We start from the raw sequence: 8,800 nt of genomic DNA on the forward strand, positions 1-8,800 counted from the left end.
GAATAATTTTAACATGCTCATATACCACTAGAGTTTCGAGCATGTCCGTTCCGGGGCCTGTCTCTGGATAGCCAGTGACTTGCTCCAGGACAACAAAATTAAGGGGATAAGTTTGAAATTTACATCCAAAAATTAAATAGTGGGCCTTTAAAAAATGTATGCGCATCTCTAATTAATATAATTAATAAAGAAAATTCTACTCATTAAATTTGGTCGCTAGATTAGATCGGGCGGTCAAAAAGAAAATAGATAGATATAACACGCCTGATTTGGGATGGGGTTGAAAATGGACAGAATTTTGAAAATAGCAATTAGTAAAAGAAATTAGTAGGATTAAAATTAGAAAGAAAAAGGTTACAAGCCAAAAATAATTGAATTGACTGCTTGGCCGAATATTTATATAATTTGGAGCATTTTAGAAGGACAGTCCAAAAATAAATAAGAGAGAGAAGAGAGGATCGGACTATTTAATAATATTTTAAAAAAAAGAATTAATTTTGACATAAAATTTTGAACGAAGGTCTAAAAGTTTAAAGTCCGATCTTATGGTCCGGGCCGAGGGTGGTGGGGGGGGGGGGGGGGGCGTAAGTTGAGGTGGGCGGAATTTGGAATACGAATTTAGTAATTAGGTCAAAGACCGAAGACCAAAATGTGCTACAAAAATTTAAGTCCAAACAATAAAATTAGATTGCTCGACCGAAAAGGTTTTACGGTGATTTGAGCAATTTAGACGGGCTGCCAAAATAAACTGCGTCGGACTGTTTACAAAACAAAAACAAAAACCAATAAAATTTTGAACTGCGGCCAAAAATGTTTTAAGTCCAACAAAGCCCTAAAAAAGTACATGTCCTAGGAGAGGTTCCGCAACGGAACTCATGGCGAGTTGATGGGATGATCGGCTCGGAACTTCGGGAAGAAGTCCGGCAGGTCGATGTAGCACTCTCCCCGAAGTATTACTGAGTAGTCTTCCGGAAGTATCAGCTTGATAATCCGATGGACGATTGGATTATCCATGTTTGATTTCAGCAAGCCTTGCCGGTACATGCCGTTCCTATGACGTCAGGTAGTAGGTGCGACTTCCCTCGACGTACTGGAACTGGTACCGCCCTTGACCAGTTGGTCTTGGTCTCCAGCTCTTGGTGACGAAGGGGCCTGGCAGCTGAGAGGTCGCAGTGAACTTCCCCTTCACACAGTCGCGGTACCGTCCAGGAAGCTTGTTGCGTGCGATCTGCCAAGTCGTGGGCTGTGTGTCGGACAAGTCCTGGACTGACACCTTCCTCTTCTTGGCTTCACGCTCTGCAACCGCTGTCGCAACAACTCGTGGAGACGCCGGTGGATTGGTTGGTGCGGACGACACTTTTCCAGTTTCCATCGGCGTTGGTGCTGCAGGGGGAGGGGCCGCCACTGTCGGTTTAGCCGACAGCTGTGGCTCCCCCTTTGCCGCTTCTGGCGTCTGCTGCTTCCGAGTAGTTGGGGGCGGCGACGCAGAAGGGGCCGCCGCCGGCAGTTGAGCTGCCGGTTTTGGCTCCCCCTGAACCGCCCCTGTCGGTCTCGTCTTCTTCTGTGAAGCAGGAGGGACCGCCCCTGGCGGTTGAGCCGCCCGGTTTGGTCCCCCCTGAGCTGCCGTGGGACGACGCCTCCTCCTACTTCCCGATCTCCTCTGTTTATTGTCACCATAATACAAGGTGACAATAGCCGTGCTCCCATTGTGTTCAACACGATACTTGGCCCAAGAGGGAGAAACCTCGACGTTTGATAAACACAACCGCATGCTGCGCTGTCTCGAGTAGGAAATGTCTTCTGGTGAGCATTATTCTAATTGAGGGATTATTGCGAGGTTTCTTTTGGCCACTAATTAGTAACCATGAACATCAAAAAAGATGATCATCTTCTAAAAACACTGACTGATTACAGTTAACAGGTTAACACGTGATAATGGCCATAAAAGTGCGTACGACTAGCCTAGCCTGGCATTCGTATTCATTCGATTCCCCCTGCGCGTGCTGTAACCTCACCGTGGTGCAGGGGTGTAACATTCTCTTTGAGAATGGCCAATACAGCACAAATTGAAGTTTAGAGTAAAATTCGGTGTCCGTAAAATTCTGTGATATTTGTATTTGTATTTTTGCACAGTTCTTTACACTGTTTTTGTTTAAACCTTGAATTTTTATATTGATGTTGATCATCACTTTATTTATTTGCATTACCATAGTTTGACACCCAATAGCCGATGTATTTTTCGTGCTGGGGTGTCGTTAAACATTCATTCATTCATTCATTCATTCATTCATTCGATTCTTGCAGTCGATTCTTGCGCGACTTCGAAATTGACCACGATGAGGATGGACGTATGTCAATGCACTCTCGCGTTACCCCCCCCCCCCCCCCCCGACCTCACCTGGGGGGACTTATGGTCTCCTACGGAGCGCTGTTGGAATACCGGGTCACGTATACCGGGTCACGGGCTTCCGTGACCTTGGTGTACGGGGACCCGGCACCACTGAAGACTGGAAGATGGAGGAGGAGGAGACGTGCGACAGGAAAGGCACAGGGGGAGCCAAAACCGGCGGCTAAACCGCCGGCAGCGACTCCTTCTGTTGCGCCGCCCACCGCCGTTCCCCGGAAGAAGACAGGATCGGAAGAGGCACCAGCCCCGGACGTCCCGACTTCGACCAAAGGTCCGACTAGACCCACTCCACAGGCCAGGACTTCAGCGCCTCCGGTTGTGCCGCCGACTGACTATACAGGCAGCACCCGTTGAGGCGCAGGCCCGAAAGATTGCCATTGTGAAGCGGAAGGCAACCACTCCCCCGAGTGGCCAACCAGACAAGCCAGGCCCTCCGAGTCAACCACCGAAGCCGGACATGGACGGTGAGGAGCCTTGGTCACTGAAGGCCGGCAAACTGACAGCACGCCACTCCCAGCTCTCCAAGACTAACATCGAGGACGTCAACTTCCTCTTTACGCAACCAAAACATGAGGCCTTTCAACCACTACCAACGAGGCCGACAGAGGGAGACTATTGTTTTCACCACGTCACAATGCGGGATGGCCGAGGTATCTGTTTCACAGTACGCCGAAGAGGAATTTATAACCAAGGACTGCTACTCCCAGAAATGGATAACCCGACCCTACACCGTATGATTAAGATCACAGCCGGGGAAGATTATCGCACAACAGCCAAAGCGTTAGCAGCATCCCCATACCGGTCGGTCTCCATGACGTGCTCCCCTTTGCCAACCTCCTTCACCTCCGTGAGTACTATTTTTTTGGGGCTAGTTAGACTTTAAGAGTTTTCGATCGAGTTCTAAATTCTTATTTTTATTTTTTTGTAAATAGTCTAACGCATTTTATTTTGGCGCCCGTTCAATTGCTCAAAATCACCTTAAAACCTTTTCGGCCGAGCAGTCATAAACTTTTTGGTTTTAAATTTAGAGTCCAGACATGTTTTTGGATGCAGTTACTCTTTGTAGACTTAGGTAAATTACAGGCTTCACCGAGGAATCGAAATTCAGCCAATCAGAGCACGACTCCCACTCGGTGTTACTTCAAGTTTGCGAAGTGTCTGCTATTCGGTCCGCGCTCGCGTTGACCTTACTAAATGGCTCCCTGTCCCGAGTCAGACTCCCGATCCTATCGGAGGCCGGACTCGGGATAGGCGTGTTCGAAACCTTAGTGGTATATGGACACGTTAAACAAGTTACTAAGCTAAACTAAATGGCTTTCTTCCAAATTCTGCCCACCTCAAACTTACCTCCCCACCCCTGTTCCGGAGTTAGTCACTGGCGAAGTCAGAGGCTAAATCCGTAGTGGGCGTGCCTGAACCTCTGTGGATAGGGGCACGTTAATACAGTTCCCAGTTCCCATTCGTATTCACAGTTCCATTATGCAGCCGAACCAACCAGTCGTTGTCGAGTGCGCTGTGCAATTACCCCCCACCTGGGGGGATTAATTGCGACTTATGGGACGCTCATCGACGGTACGGTGACAGGATTGTGAAGAAAGGAAGGTGGAGAAAGAGGAGACGTGCGCCAGCGGCGGCGCAGGGGGAGCCAAACCCGGCGGCTAAACCACCGGCAGCGGCTCCGTCTGTTAGACCGCCCAACGCCTCTCACCCGAGAAAGAAGAAGAATACGGAAGTGGTCCCGGCCTCAACTGTTGCAGTCTCTTCAACGGAACAGGACGAGTTGAACGTGTTCGACACAGCCATCTGTGACACACCGATCAACAGGCCTACTCCACGTGCCTCTACTTCAGCGTTTCCGGATGTGTCGCCGATTTTACAGGCGACACCCGTCGAGACGCAGGCCCGGAAGGCGGCTGTTGTGAAGAGAAAGGCGACCACTCCTCATAGTGACATTCCAGACAAGCCACGTCGCCCCTCACAACCGCCGGAACCTGATATACAACCAGTGGAGCAGTGGTCACTGCAGGCCGGCCGTCTCCCACAGCGTTACCATCAACTGGTCAAGACTAACCTTGAGGACGTACGCCAACTCATCAGCACGCCGAAACACCAGGCCTACCACCCACTACCATCCAACAAAGATGAAGGGGACTTCGCCGCCCATCGAGTCAAGACGCAGGAGGGACACAACGCAGTGTGCATTACCATCCGCCGGGCCGGAAGCTACAATCCAAGGACTGCTACTCTCGGAGATGGACAACCCGACATTACATCGCGTCCTGAAAACCATCGCGCGGACAGACTACCGTTACATCGCCATGAGTCTAGCGAGCTCTGCTTACCGGCCCTACCTCCCGCACATTGACACCACCGACTTCATCGCATCACCTTAGACGCCAACCTTTGCTAGGACAGGTAACAACCTCCTTTTTGGGCTAGTTGGACTTTAAACATTTTGATCGAGTTAAAAATTCTTATGTTTAGTTTTTTATAAATAGTCTGACGCATTTTATTTTGGCGCCCGATCAATTGCTCAAAATCACCTTAAAACCCTTTCGGCCGAGCAGTCTTAACCAATTTTTGGCTTAACTTAGAGTCCAGACATGTTTTTGGATGCAGTTATTCATAGTAGACTTAGGTTTTTGACAAGTTTTACCAAGGAATCGAAATTCAGCCAATCACAGCACGGCTATCACTTGGTGTCTGCTATTTGGTCCGCGCTCTTGCTGGACTTCACTAAATGGCTTTATTTCAAATTCCGCCCACCTCAAACTCAATCCCCCCCCCCCCCCCCCCCCCCTGCTCCGGAATTAGTCACTGGCGAAGTCAGAGGCTAAGTCCGCAGTGGGCGTGCCTGAACCTTAATTGGATAGGGGCACGTTAAACGAGTTCCCATCCCATCCCATTCGTATTCAACTTTTCAATAATTATGTTGGATAACTGTATTACTTGCAAAAGTGTAGTGCGACCACGCTTTGAGGCTCTTCAGTGTGACACGTGCAGTAGATGGAATCATCGTGTATGCAACACGGGAAAGTCTTTTTTTTCTTCTTTTTGTCGTTCAGTATATAATATTGTCTGTCGCCATTATATTTTACGTTCATAATATTATATTACCATCGCTATTTTCATTTACGTTCAGTGTATGAAATACATTAAGAAATATTATTACATTAACCCTTCAGTTTTCAAACTTACTCAAATTAGCATAAATATGTACAATTGGCACCCTATAACTTGCATGGGTAAATTTTATATAATTTATAAATAATATTTTTCGTCAACAGGTCTTTCGAGACAGCATTACAGAGAAGTAGTTCGAGGAGAACGTAGAATTGACTGGTGTTGCGATGATTGTGGCATTACTGATGCATATCAAAGTGACGAAGAACCCTTGTGGATGGACCACAGAACCGACATCCAGGACACTTCATTTGACATATCGCAAATATTGTACTCCATGCCAGAATCTGTAATCGAAAAGTAAGTGTACGCATATCCCAACCACAGAACCGACATCCCGGACACTTCATTTAAATTTAAAAATATCTTGGTCTATTAATTCTACATTTTACATAACGAATATGTCAATTCTCTGTAGTTACAGTCATCGGGTGTTTTGTTTTTTTTGTAAATGGCATAATGCGACATGTGTTAATTTTCTATTTTTAAAGTGTGTTCGTGCCACCCTGGTTCACAGTACTTTTTTTTTTTTTTGCAGCTCCATAGACGAATATCGCTCGATACACATGGATTACATGGATACTCGCAATGAAGATGAAGTAGAATTCCAAGTCATCACCTGTGGTAGCAAAAGGAACAGGAAGAAACTAACCGATTCTTTTGGATACAGTTATAACATCAAGGTATATACATTTAGTACATACTGTGTATAATTATTTTTAAAATGCGGCAGTTGTTATTGCTATTGCTGGCATTATTTTGCATTATTAGACATGCAATTCATTCTGTGGGTAATTTCTTATGTTTAGTGAACAAGAAAAGACAAGATCGACTGGCAATGCACAGTAAGAAGTAAAGCAACAAGATGCTCTACAACAGTGGTGCAGTCCGGCGATACTTTCACCCAGGGACCGTCTAGACACTGCCACCCTGCAGCACCAGGATTGGACACAGCCGTCAAGATCACTGCACAGGTCACTATTTATATCACACTCATATAACTTAATTTAATTTAAATCTATCTAATTCATATAATATTTGTAGTTATATTTTATCTATCAGAATCATCTTAAATATTAATGTTGTAAGAAACATTGTAAAAAGGATTTTTAACACATATAATCATTGTCAGATCATATTTATAGGATATAATTTCATTTTAAATATTTCCATGTTTTAAATTTCAGATAAGACAGAATGCGACTTGCAATGTATTCGCGCCGGCCAGCAACATCGTGGACGATGCGCTGCTCCAGCATGCTGACAACCGAGCACCAGAAAGCAGTCGACGATGCGCTGCTCCAGCATGCTGACAACCGAGCACCAGAAAGCAGTCGACGATGCGCTGCTCCAGCATGCTGACAACCGAGCAACCTTAAAGCAGTCGACCTAATCAGAATAATCTAATGAGGATGGTCAATCGGACAAGACAACGTTTGCGTCCTGACAACCCAAAATATCTTAATTTTGACGTTAGCATTCCATTACAAACACCACCTACAAATTATACTCTACTAACACAAATTTTTAACATTAAACATTAATATTTAAAACTGCCCTGACATATTGCAAAACAATTTTCAAACAAAGAAAAACATATAGTTTTATCAATTCATTATATTTTTATATTTCTTTTTGTGTATTTACAGTTGGACCATACTTTTATACCAGAGGGTTTTTTGAAGTCAGACGTTGATGTTGATGGCCAGAGACACCTCATATTTACAACAGACCGACAACTTGAGTTACTAGCTAACGCCAAGACCTGGTACCTTGACGGAACATTCAAGGTAGCCAGGAAACCATTCTACCAACTATTCAGCGTGCATGCTTTCATCAGACAAGGGGACAGCATGAAACAAATACCTCTGGCTTTCTGTTTGATGTCCAAAAGACGCAAAGTTGACTATAAGAAGGTACACACTTAATTTGTATATTATTAAGTGCGTTTACCTAGATATACCTGCATTGATATGAATTTCAAATTACGCATTTGTATTAAGAAATCATTGGACACTTTCTAAAACCTAAAACGATGAAACCCATGATATATTAAATTTGTTTTTATTGTTCTTGCAGGTCTTGAAAAAACTGAAACGGCACTTACCACATGCACCAAAACTTGAAGTCGTTGTGACGGATTTTGAAAGCGCGATTTGGCAGTCTGTGTCAAGTGTTTTTCCAGATGTGGAGGTGCGTGGATGCGGATTTCACTGGGCCCAAGCAGTGAATCGGAAAGTTGGCGAATATATTATTCATAATCAGCAAATAAAAAAGTTAAGATGGATGTGAAAGAAAATGAATATTGTACATATGTGTGTGAATCAGCGAAATGATAATGACACGACCAGAATGACTGATTGCAATCTAATCCAAAGTATTTTTTTATTTATTTAGACAGCCTACCGAAATGACGACGTAGTGCATAAGTTGATAAGGCAGGCCCTGGCATTAAATTTTCTGCCGGCAGAGCACATCAGACCGGCCTTGAAGAAACTACAAGAAAGAGTTACCGATGCGCCAGCGTTGGTCGAACTCCTAGAATACATAGAACGGACCTGGGTGAATAACGATATCTGGACACCTCCAACATGGAGCGTTTTCAAACAGGCAATCAGAACAAACAACGATATGGAAGGATGGCACAGAAGGCTCAATGTAAAGGCAGGGGAATCAAAGGTAATTATAGATTTAATATTTGTTGACGTCAGTTTGTGAATACATTGGAAAATCCAGCATGTTAAATGACATTAAGGTTAATGCATTTAATGTAATTAATAAGATACGGTGTGTTTTTATTTTCGATTACATTAACAATAGTAGATATTAAAGTGCTCATTAAAATAATTATAATTATGTTGTGGGTTTTTTCAGCCATCCATGTACATCTTGATCAAGATGCTACATAAAGAAGCATCGCTTGTCCCAATACACTGCAAAATGGTTTCTGAGGGAAAATTGAGAAGGCGTTGCCGCAAGAAGACTGGCACACTACAGGCGAAGTTGTTCGTTTTGTGGGACCAGTATGAAGCAGGGGAATTGACAGTGAGCCGCCTCGTGACAGAATATGCCAAACTTTATGGACTTTAGATGCAATACAAATTCACTGCTGTTTATAATGAAATAAATAAAATGAGTTATTAAACATATATATGCTTTGGTAGTCTTCCGCCCGTGTTGTTCGCTGTAGTCGTGTTGTTCGCTGTAGTC

The sequence above is a fragment of the Gigantopelta aegis genome, chromosome 5, assembly GCF_016097555.1.
Source record: "Gigantopelta aegis isolate Gae_Host chromosome 5, Gae_host_genome, whole genome shotgun sequence".
NCBI lineage: Eukaryota > Metazoa > Mollusca > Gastropoda > Neomphalida > Peltospiridae > Gigantopelta > Gigantopelta aegis.